The sequence below is a fragment of the Pleurodeles waltl genome, chromosome 1_1 (genome assembly GCF_031143425.1).
Source record: "Pleurodeles waltl isolate 20211129_DDA chromosome 1_1, aPleWal1.hap1.20221129, whole genome shotgun sequence".
NCBI classification, from domain to species: Eukaryota; Metazoa; Chordata; class Amphibia; order Caudata; family Salamandridae; genus Pleurodeles; species Pleurodeles waltl.
In genome coordinates, this window is record NC_090436.1 from 568,467,610 (window position 1) to 568,479,944 (window position 12,335).

At 40.5% G+C, this 12,335-nt stretch overlaps 1 protein-coding gene across 1 annotated transcript in view; it reads right to left on the reverse strand.

Moving 5' to 3' along the window:
* Window positions 1-11,829, reverse strand: part of LOC138285815 (uncharacterized) — a 569,249-nt gene extending 557,420 nt beyond the window's left edge. The window contains exon 1 of the mRNA XM_069226216.1: window positions 11,710-11,829. The gene's annotated coding sequence lies outside the window, so the exon portion shown is untranslated. The remainder of the gene's footprint in view (window positions 1-11,709) is intronic.
* Window positions 11,830-12,335: the final 506 nt, after the last annotated feature.

Below are 12,335 nucleotides of genomic sequence, written 5' to 3' on the forward strand. Positions count from 1 at the left end.
TTGCTACAGGTGGAAAATTGCTAACCAGAGTCCCCTGCACCAACTCCTGAAGAAATCAACCAGCTGGCCACTGCCCAGTGGCCAAAAAGGAGTTTGTGCCAGGTGCATTCTGGGAGTTGTAGTCTGCACCCCCAAGGACCATCTCAGAACTTCTGGACCCTTGTGGACCTCAAAAGAACCTTAAAAGGACATCTGGGAGAAGCCCTAGAAGTTTGGAGAAGTTTGGAGAACTTTTGAAAAAAAGCTCCATAGAAGGACCTGCTGCGGCAACTCTAGCCGGCTTGTCTCAACCGCGACCCGGCCTGATTTGCTGGTTCGTCCCAGTAAAGAAAATCTCAGAAAAAGAGACTAAGTCCGAAGGTAAAAAATTGACCAGGACCTCCCAGCCAGCGTATCCGAGGAGGGCTCCAGGGACGTCGGATCAAGATCCAGGTTTACCCCGGTTGAAGGATTTTCACCTCGAAAAAACGACTAAGTCCGAAGGTAAAAATCTCCACCGAGGATTCCTGCGACGCGTATCAGGAGAAGGGCTCCAGGAGGTCGGATTGGACTGGCAGGTTCGTCCCGCTGAAGAAAATCTTCGAAAAAGAGACTAATTGTGAAGGTAAACTTTTAACCGAGGCCTCCCACGGCCTGTAGCCGAGCAGGGCTCCATCGCGGTCGGCCTTAAACTTTGACTTTGCCCCGGTCGAGATGCAACCAGATGACCCGATTGGCGCTTTTTGTTTCTAAGCGCTAAAAAAACTCTTTAAAAAATCATATCTCCCGTTCCCCTTATCTGATTTTATTTGTTTTTGTGTCATTTTAAAGATAAAAATCTAATCTATTTTTATAAAATGGTTTTGGATTTTTAAACAGTTCCCTGTGTTTTATTTAAATACTGTTTTGTGATATTTGAATGCTTTACATTCTGTCTCCTAAGTTAAGCCTAGACGCTCGTTGCCAATCTACCAAGGGTTGAGCTGGGTTTAATTTACTGAGACCTAACTGGGCCTAAGTGGAGGTTAGTGGCCTATTGCTAAGTGTAGGTACCTACCTGCCTTTACCAATAACCCATTTTCCAACACTGGGCTTCATATGATTTCCTGGGTTCCGCCAAGCGTTGGGCCAAAACACCACAGCTACCAACATTGTGAGAAATAGTGAGCTGCAAAAGACAGATCTTGATGCTTCCAGGTCATGTTTTCATCAGGATAAATGTGGCTATGCTGGAAAGTAGGAAGTTTGTTGATCTTCACAGATTCTGCAACTTTCTCTCACAGAATTTTAGTAAAATCTGGGATTTTTGCTAAAGTTTAACATTTGCAGGGACTTCTGTGTAAGAAAATGTAAAGAGATTCATGCAAATCACACAATGCTGGACTCCCCTGGGTGCCTAGTTTTCAGAAAAATCTGGGTTTGGCAGGCCTCCTTGGATTCCTGTCAAACCAATGCCCAAATTCTTCAGCTACCTATATTGCCATAACAAGTACATTTCAAAGGAAAAAAAGATATTTCCTTGTGGTGTTTGGAGCCTTTTTTGTCATGGATGACATGCCTATCCATAGAGGTGTGTACCACTTTTATCAGGAGAAGTCTGGGAACTGAAAATAGCAGAACATTTCTTATTGCCAATTACAATTATCTCTTTTTTTGGCTTCCAAATGTAAACAAGTGTGCAAGAAAGAACACATTTTGCAAAATGCCCCCTGAATCACATGATGAAATTGGTAACGGCAAATTCACAGATGCACAAATAAGCACTATTCGCTAAAGAAATTGTCTTGGGCACATTTAAAAAATGCATAATTTACTTCATATCTATTTTTCATTCATTCGATTTCACCATATGAAATGATGTATGGTTGGTATACAATGATAGGCTGCACCTCAGCTGACGGCTCTGGACATCCCATATTTTTGGACAACCAACAAATCCTAGAAATTACAGTGACCAGGAGAATTTGACTGATGTAATGGTCTATTACTTTTGCAGGTTGGCTACCCGTGAAAAAATTAACGGAAAAAACTTTGTTGCCCATTTCTATTTATTTCCTACTTATGTTCAGTAGTTTTTTATTTCAATAATTAGTTCCTTTGGGAAACCCATGAGCGATCTGGACAAAATGACTCCTTGCTGAATTTAGAATGTTGTGTACTTTTCAAACATGCATAGCTTTCCAGGTTCACCCATAGGTTTCATATCTGGTTCACCTGCAAATTCAAGTGGCTTGAAACCACAAAATTAGGAAAAATGAACTTCCACTTAGAAAAGTGGAAACTGTGGTAAAAAGTATTTTTTACAACTTCGCCTGCTCCTGAATACTGGGAAGAGGGTGACCTAGGCAAACGTGTGTGGAGGCCAGTTTCATAAAACAAGCTATAAATGGTCTTGTGCAGCACATTTTTACAATTTTCCAAAAAAACCCACAAAATTTAGCTTATTTTCTCAGTTCCCTCTAGGGGAATCTACAATTTCCTGTACCTTTAGAATCCCCAATATGTGGGGAAAGATGGCAAATTTGTGGTATGGATACATTTTGTGTAAAAATACGTATGAAGGACTAAGCCACAAACTTGATCGAATGATTCATTAAGAGAGGGGATGGGGCAAGGTTAAAGCCACAGCACTTAAGGGATTAAAATAAACAGAAAATAATGGCAAAATTGTCAAACACACACAACATGACATACCTATAATTAAGAGGACCGGTCATTGACCATAATGAAGTGTGTATTTACTATTTTAAATCCAAGCGTGCTTTGATAGAAGGAAAAGTTATAAAGCGGACCGAGGCAAACACAACTGCACTTTTAGGGTCTGATTTATGAAAAGTTTGCGCGCCTTTATAAAGAATTTTTTAAGAAGTTGACTAATATAGAAGATGCATTTTTCATATAAGCTCAATTTTCTTTAAAAATAGTACTTTTTCAAATGTGTTATGCGTTTCTACACAGTTTCAATTTCTGCCTTAAGAACAGAAATTAAATGGAAATTGAGACCGCCCTAATGTTTGACATATGCATTTCAGTGTACATAACTGCCTTATTCACAATATGTCTTTCATAGCTCTCAGTTGTTCAGTGCTTGCCCCTCCCCTATACCTACAAATACTGCCTTCCAGCTTCAATTTAGCATCTGTTTATATTGTGCGTGGATACAAGGATTTGTTTCCTTTTATTGTGGCTTTGAGGGCAAATGGTACCTGTCAAACTTCTTCTATCTAAACGAATGCCTAAAAGCATGTTTGATTAGTTCATGTATATTGCAGGTTGCAGATTACAGTTTGCATTTGTCCTAAGTCTAACAGAGGAACACGCTCACATGCCAAATCCACTTTCCTGCTCCTACCCTAGAAAGATTTCCCTGTAGAAAAACTCACATCTGTTAAACCCTGGTAATTCCACTGTAGTACCAACAGACCTTGAGGGATTCCATGACAAGACCAACCACTGGCTGCAGAGCCAAACCAAATATATCTTTATTGTTTAGTTAATTGCAATAATAACAAAGGGCCATATGTACGAACACATTTTCCCATAGACACAGAATCGGTAAAAACCTTTGATACATCTGGCCCAAAATGCGGTTTGTATTCAAAATATAAAACCATATAAAATAAATTATTTCAAATTCAGACAAAAACTATGTCTTTGGATATTGTTACTACACTGAAGTGCAACAGGCAGATTTCTAACCAATCTTCATTCTAAAACACTGAAAGCACAGAATCCTAAACAGTTAACATTCATTAAACTTACAAATATAACACATTTTACATCAATTAGCCTGCCTAAACTGCACAACTGAGAGCTAAGTAGCTGCCATGTTATTTTTCTACTGATGATCTAACAAACTGCCCAGAATGAATTTGTGCAACTTTAGCAATATTTATCCTGTTCTGAAGTGCTAATGCTTAAATTAAAATTACTAGTGCATGTAATAGTCTGACCAGTTCTACAACGGACCTAAAATGTACAGTATGAGATAACCAGCATTAGTACCTGTAATAATTGTGTTCTTATATCAATACAACAACTTACCCTGACTGAGTTTTGTGCAAAGTAGGTAATATCACTGCTGCTATGAGGAGCACGTGCTTAAATTATAAACTGTGTATGTAATAGTAAAAATGTACGTATTTTTTAAATTTAATTGGAGATTGGCTGGGTTGAGGCATCTCATTATTGCCTCTTGCACGTGCTAATACCACGAGCCTTAACACCTTTTTTTAAATAGATTTACATTAGAAATGTGCAAATGGGGACATATGCAAATCAGGTGCATTAAGTCCTCTTGCTTATAACCGCAACTTATACATGAAACATCACCGCTATAGTTCCCTGATGGTTCATCAGCCAGTGTTTTTAAACGACCAAACTGGACGATCATTATGTTTTTTTAATGTAGGCCGGAAGTCAGGGTAAAATACTCTGCCGGTTTCAAGCTTTTGTAATAGTTGAGATCCATACCTATAAGCGAGCAGATGCTAAAATTGTTTTTGTCCTCCAATAAGGAATGTTGTCTTGCAGCTTTATTAAGTTCCTAAATGAAGCAAAAAGTAATTGTATGTCCCATAACTCCATTGTATTTGTGTCCTGTAGTGCCTTTTGAAGATATTGATTGTATATCGAATTGTGGTAATTGAATAATACTAACCATACTGCATTACTTAATGGAGATTGCGCTTTACTTAGTTTGATTTTGTAGCAGTTTTTATATATATACACATACATTTTCCCCAAATCTTCATTAATCAGACCAAATTCCAAGCGTACCTGCATAGGCGATGCATTTTGGGGGAGCTGAAACACCTTCTTATAGACCCTTTGCCTGAAGTTTATTCAGTAAGTCAGCATTTTTTTCATGTAGGGCAATACTTGCATAAGACAGTGAAGGCAGCATTTTTGCTGCTATTATGATTAGCAATGGTTTATACAACGGACCATCCAATGTATTTGCTAATGTACAGATGGCCATACACATGGCTCTACCCCTTTTCAACAGATATTGCTTCTGTTCCTAAAAATTAAATAGTATCAATGTAAATGAACAAGTATTTATAATACGTAACCTCTGCCAGTTGGAGTCCATCCAACCACAATTTAGTTGAGCCAGTCTCTCAACCTACTGATGTTTGCTTTTGTGGCATTTATTTCTAGTGTATTACTTTTTACGTAATTCCTTAACTCGTTAAGCAACCTTTGCAGACCCACCTTTGTTAGACTCATAGACAGCACATCATCTGCATAAGCAATGTGCGTCAGTCGGAGGGTACCCAAACAAGGGGGACGTGAGTTGGCATGGTCTATTTGAGGTGTTAAATCTGCCATAAATAGATTGAAAAAATGTGGAGCCAGAACACACCCCTGTTTTAAGTACTTATTAGTTGGAATCTTTCTTGATATATGTGTACCATCACCCAACTTTACATGGACCCAGGTATCTGTGTATAGTTGCTCTATTCCTCGCAGTACTCTATTTGGAACATTCCACCATTCCAACTTTCTCCATAGGATACCCTGGTCAACATGGTCGAATGCTGCTCCTAAATCCACAAAATACAGGTTTAGTTCTTTATGTTTGACAGGCTGCAGAGTGTAACTCTTGGGGCTTCAGTCACAAGACTTTTTTGTTAGTGTTTGTATTTTTTTACTGATGTGGAAAAGTTTATCTGTCTTATCTGTACGCTTCTGTATACTTTTCTACATGAGAAAGGCTCTCATTACGAGGTCCCCATTGTCATGCCAGGTAAATCCATCCCCTGAATCTCCTGATACCAGGGGCTTTAGTAACTCCAGTGGGCCAGGCCGACTTTAGGGTTGTGTGACTGGTGCATCTGCATCTGGCGTTGAGCTCGGGGGCAGTTGTGAGGAGGCACTTTGTTTAGAAATAACTTTTAAAAGCACCTGCTGCAGAGTTTCTTGTGTGTCCAGCAGTTTTCAGGCAACAGTAAAAATTTAAAGATAACTCTGGGGATTCATGTTCCTGCTGGAGAGAGAAGCAGCTTTGTCGAGTGGCAGTTTTGACTCTTCATAAAGTAGTGCAGAGAGATGAAATACCTTCTGCAAAGAACATGTATCATGCAGATCCCATAACGGTATTTTATGTGGATAGCTTAGTGACAGTGATAGCTTTTGTCACACAGATCCTTTTGTTACAGTGCTATTATGGCACAGTGACCTATGAACTTTCAACAGAGAGCTACACGTAAACTGCATGGAATAGGTTAGAACGTTATGTTTTTTTCACGCAGTCTGTCATTATTCCAGTGTTGCTAAAAAGGGTTAGCTTGAGTAGGAGTACATTCTCATTTATAAAGCCACCCAAGCACTGCAGTACATTTTAAATCCGGAGTTTGTGCTTCTTCAGACCGAACATGCTTAAAATATACTGCCTAGTAGTATGGAGAACATTATTTCTACACTTTACAATTCTCATATTCATGTAACACTTCCAATTGACTGATTTACACACATACGATTAAATCTCTTTCTATAATGTGGGTTTGTGGTGTGAAGTGCTCTGACACTGGTATGAGTAGCGCTATAAAAAAATGAAATGCATGAGAGAGATGGGGGTACTGCTAGAGAATAGTAGTAAGGGAATCTGTGGAGAAGAAGGTCATTGGGGGAGGTGCCAAAAAATATTGTAGCACTGAACGCTACCAGTGCTAATGCCAGCCCTGCCAGTGGGTCCCTGTGGGTCCCATTAGAAATGAAATTACCAGGGGAATCGTTAAATCTATGCCCAACTCCCTCAAAAAATTCTAATTTTCCCACAGTGTATTTTCTAGGGACCATGGCAGACGAAATCTCAAGGTGAATTTAAACTGATCTGTGGTGTTGTCACAGTTCTCTTAATACCGATGGCAGCAGCACATTTTGTTCACTACTCTATCACAGTAACAGAGAGACGACTACTGAGGCGCTAAATCTGAGAAAAGGGGAGAAAAGAAGGAAGTGTGGTTCCTTTATTGGGGTGGCAGGGCATTGACCCTCTATTTATGTAACCCCCCCCTTTAGTGGCTCCCTTAGTCCCTTTATGAGATGAGAAATTAATTTCTAATTTTTGTTTTGGGCTACAGCATTTTTTATAGCTGCAGGTCTGGTTGCAGCAGAACAGTGATGTTGCGTGGCATGCAGTGGTGGGGCTAATCATTGACATCAGCATTATAGTTGCCATGAATGCTAAACACTCACAAGTGCACACGTCAGGTTGGCCAACTGGCTTTTGGTGGTCAGCCTGACATGCGCACTGAAGTCTAGAGGCCTCACACCCTGCACAATTAGTGAGCCGGGGGAATCACAGTCTCAGTCTCTCGGAACTGCTAATGAGCACTGGATATGTCGAACCAAGCCAATCCTTGTGCTGCTCTCATGGTTTAACAGCAGGAGAGCAGCACCTGGATTGGCTTAGGGCAAGTGGTTAGGCATCTTGACTAGTGGTCCTACATGAGGCAGCACGGAAGTGGGGAGAATCAGGTCCATGCTGGAACAATGGCCAGTCACTGCATGGCTTAATTATGAAGCCATGCAGTGATTTGCATTTTTGCTCTCCTCCTCCCTCTTGGTGTACAGCACCAGCAATAGCATTGTGCACAAAGAGTGGTGGAAAGCAACTTCAAATTTCCCAGCTCAGCAGGTCCTGACCCAGTGACCTTGCTTCGGCTTGCAGTCGCCTGGCCAAAATGAAAGGCAGTAGTGGGTCAGACTTTGGCATTTGGAATGGCTAAGTCGGAGACAGTCAGTCACTGAATTTAAAAAAAAGCATAAGTGAAGTAAAAATGTAATGACTGAAATGAATTTCAATTCTGTAGGTTAGTGTTTTAAGTTACCTACGGTATGGTGTGTCACTGTTGCCACACTTGATATATGGCATGTTGCTTAACTATTCAATTTTGCAGCGACTTCTGAGATTACACATTGTATCATTTTGAATGTTTTGGCATGTCCTGAATTTTCCCAGTTTTTCTAATATGGACTTCTATTTTGAAAAAGCATCTCTGTTTACTGACTTCTGATGGCTTTAGCTATTTATAAATAAATAGGGCTGCCTTCAATATATTTCAATAGATTATACATGAGGCCCTGAATAAGGTTTGGCCTGAAAGTAAAGCTCCTCTCTATCCCCCCTTCCCCGTTCTCCCATCATCCCTGATCCACTCGCACAGCCCTGCCCTCATAGGTCCCAAAAATGTCAGGAAGGTACGTTCAGTAATTTAAATTGTATTTAACTTGTTATGCAATATATCAGAATATGTCTTTGGGGTTTATAAAGCATGTACATTAAGACTAACCAAACATTGAAATTATGTCCCTCATGGATGACTAGAGTAACTGCATGCTCAGCATGTTCCTGTAAGGTACCAGAATACTGTTGTGATAATGCTCTATAAACGCTTTCCTCAGAAAAGTGGTAGTACCTATTACCACTAAGAATAAAGGTTTCCTCGGGACCTATTCCTGTTCTGTGGAATGAGTTGGTCCTGTGTGCTTGTTTCCACTGGCCTCCGCTGGTGTGCCTCAGAGTGCCTCATAGTGCTTCCGAATGCATGTTTGCAAAGCGGGGCCTATCCAGGAACAATAGGTGGACATGTATTTCTTTCTGAGGGGCCTCTTGAGTGTGGTGGCTGTTCCCTCCCTGCTCTCCTAATCAGGGTTGTTCAAGGGGCTTGTTCATGCCATGTGCAGAGGGCCTCGGTAAACCATTAAAAAGGAGACTGTGAAGTTGATTATTTTCAAGCTGGAATACAGATAGAATGGGGCGCTGTTATTGTGTTCACAACCTCACAGTGCCTTCTCTGAGTCAATCGTTTTGTGAGGAGTGGGGGGCGACAGTGCAGAGAGTAGTATGCTGATTATAATATTTATGTATGTATGTATACACGGACTATTGGTATAGTGTCAATCTGGCCCACAAATAGTGGAGTTGTGGTCAGATCAAAGAATGGCAAGCATACTTAAAGCCAAGGAGTGATAGGACTGGTAGCTGGTTAGTGGTTTGTTACCTCATTGTGATATTGTGTTCTTCAAATAACTGTTTTTACATCTTTCCTACATTATTTGCAGCAGGTAGTGTTGGAGTGAAGTTGATGGATACATATATGTTCTTCCTGAGCCTTAGTGCACAGATGGAAAAAGTCTGGAGTCTTGTTTCTTTCTTTCCATGCTTCTTAGTATGCAGTGATGGTGTACTGGCTGAAGGATTGCGAGAGCCACCAGAGATGGTGAGCCTGCCCCCAAGATAAGAGGGGTGCTGCTGATCATGGCGGTTTTGTTGGCCTACTACTTCACCACAACCAACTGCATCATTTACTATGTTTGTAAGTGGTGCAGCAAGGGGAGGCAGTGGAGTTCCATCAGGGTGATGTGATCATATTTCTTCATCCCTTGAACAAGACGTGGAATGGCGAGGAGGGTGCCCTTGAAGGTTTATGTCTTGCTGTTGCATTGCGTCCAGTCTGACAAATCACAATAGCTTATATTTTCTTAGTAGATTTTATTTGTAAAGGTATTTGAATAACGATGTGGTGAACTATGTACTGTTGTCCATTATAAAGTTTGCCAGTTACCGAATGGAGCAGCTATGTAATTATCATTAAATGTCTTTATTATTGTGATAGCAAGGCTGTGAGAAGCAAATATCAAACAGGTGCACTGCAGTGCACTCTGTGGTTTTCATCAGGATATGCAGGACACTACCCAGCTCCCTTTGTGGCACTGTCTAGGGGGAACTCACAAACAGCCCAACTCTCAGTCTGATCTAGAGGTGGATTGCACAGGAAGGCAGAGGCACAGAATGGTTAAGCAAGAAAATGCCCAAGTGGCATTTTCAAACTGACAATCTAAAAAACAGCTTTACCAAAAGGTGTATTTTTAAATTGTGACTTCAGAGACCCCAAACTCCACATCTCTATCTGCTCTCAAAGAGAAACAATACTTAAAAGATATTTGAGGGCTATCCCCATGTTAACCTATGGGATCAATAGGCCTTGCCATAGTGAAAACCAAATTTTGCAGTTTTTCATTATCAGGACATGTAAAGCACAATAGTACATGTCCTACCTTTTAAATACAATGCAGCCTACCCATGGGGCTACCTAGGGCCTACCTTAGGGGTGGCTTAAATGTAGACAAAGGGAAGGTTTATGCCTGGCAAGGTTGAATTGGCAGTGCAAGACAGCCCACACAGACACTGCAAGGGAAGGTCTGAGACATGTTTACAGGGCTATTCATGTGGGTGGCACAACCAGTGCTGCAGGCCCACTAGTAGCATTTGATGTACAGGCCCTGAGCACCTCTAGTGCACTTTACTAAGAATGTACTAGTAAATCAAGTATGCCAATCAGGGATAACCAATCACCAATACAATTTAGATAGAGAGCATATGCACTTTAGCACTGGTTAGCAGTGGTAAAGTGCCCAGAGTCCTAAAGCCAACACAAACTAGTCAGAAAAAATAGGAGGAATGAGGCATAAAGTTTGGGGATTACCCTGCAAAAAGGGCCAGGTCCAACAGGGGTGTAAAAATGGTACTACAAACATTTCTGGATGAGGCTCTACCTACTGCCATTCTGAAGGGGACCACACTGGAAGTAACCTGACTGCGGGGTGGGCCTTTTCCACCCACCACACTCATAATTAGGGCCATAGTCAATACAAACACTACTTAGTAAACCTTCTGTATATGTGTTCAAATATGTTGAGAGGGGCCTTAGTTGTGACTTTCTCTATCAAACCTGAATGCCCAACAACAAACGCAAAACTAAAGGACTTCCGCTCTCATCAACGTAATAACTGCGATTAGCTTCAGCGGGAAAAGCTGGCATTGAAAATTTGAGTACTTATGCTTTTCCAACAACTGCTTTTACATTTGAATATTTTCATTTAATTCACAGACTGATTAGCACACCGATTGTTAAGAACGCATAATTATAAAAATTTAATATTTAGAAATAATCAAGGAATTCCTAGACATACTCAAAAACAAATATATATATATTACGTAAGAAACTAAGGGCCAGATGTAGCAAAGGTTTTTACCCATTCTGTGTCTGTGGGAAAAAGTGTTGGTACATATGACCCTAAATATCTTCTCTTACTTGCTCTATCTATAAGTACAAATGATACATCAACAGCCAGGATTTAAACAGTTTACCCCTTAATAAAGTAAACGTTTTACCTCTTTCACAGAGCATCCTATTCCTAAATCCAATGCTGTGAAAATTCATTATGGCTCAAAAACTATTTTAATGTAGGATACAATGCATGTCTTAAGTTATTACATCAAACTTTACTGTATGAACAAAGTATCTGTTAAAAGAGTGCGATTATTCCCCAAAGTTTCTGTGAACGAATTTACAGCTTTAGTTTCTAAATCACAATACTATAGAAACGGAACTTAAAATACTGTTACTGCCAATACTACACTCGCTTACTGCAGCTGAATACTGTATTATTCGAGATCTATAAATGGCGCCTTCTTATTATTGAGATATTCTGGCTACAAGCACTGTTTTTGAGCTAAAAGACTGAAAGATTCACAGTATACCGATTTTCAATTTGTAGATGGTGTTTTACCCTGCTCCTTCTGTGCTACGGTGTACCAGTGATGACACGCAGCAAATAAGGACCTCACATACTTTCTGAGCAATACAACGAATCAATGAACCCCCTAACCACTAAAGAGTAGAAAAAAACAAGGCATTCACAGAATAATCAACTCACCTGGATAGACCTTTCGGTCACCCTTCACTCGTCTGGAAGGTGTACCCCAAAAAATGATGTACCTTTGAGAGAAAGGTAGAGGACACGTAACCCCGATCAATATCTTTGCTCGCTCCACTTCCTGGGATCTCTATTTTTGTCTGGTAAGCTCTGAATCTGATTAGTGCCTTTAATCCGATGCAGCATCAAGGATAGTCTACGTGGTCTGTAGGCAGTCGGCCTCGTCGCCTTTCCATTGGTATTGCACGTTTTATGGATTAGGTGTGACTAAACCCCCGCCTAGAGGTCTGTTGTCACCTGCCCCGAAGGCTCCTCCTCACCTTCGGGCCACTTGATGTACAAAGCACATGTAGGAGACGTCGAAGAAAAGATGATGTAAGTTATTTACCAAACAGCTACAGATAGCAGGAAGTTAGATTACTGTATTTATTTTGCTGGATTATGGTAAGGATTTTAGAAGTCTGTAATTCAACTACCTCTTTTTTCGATGAAAAAGATTAGGGTTCTAGGGCAGTGCTGGGCAACAGAGATCCACATTAATCAGTCATCCTAAATAATTGCTAAACTAAAAACACAATAATGAAGCCACTATGGGCCAAATGTACCAACACATTTTTCCATAGACA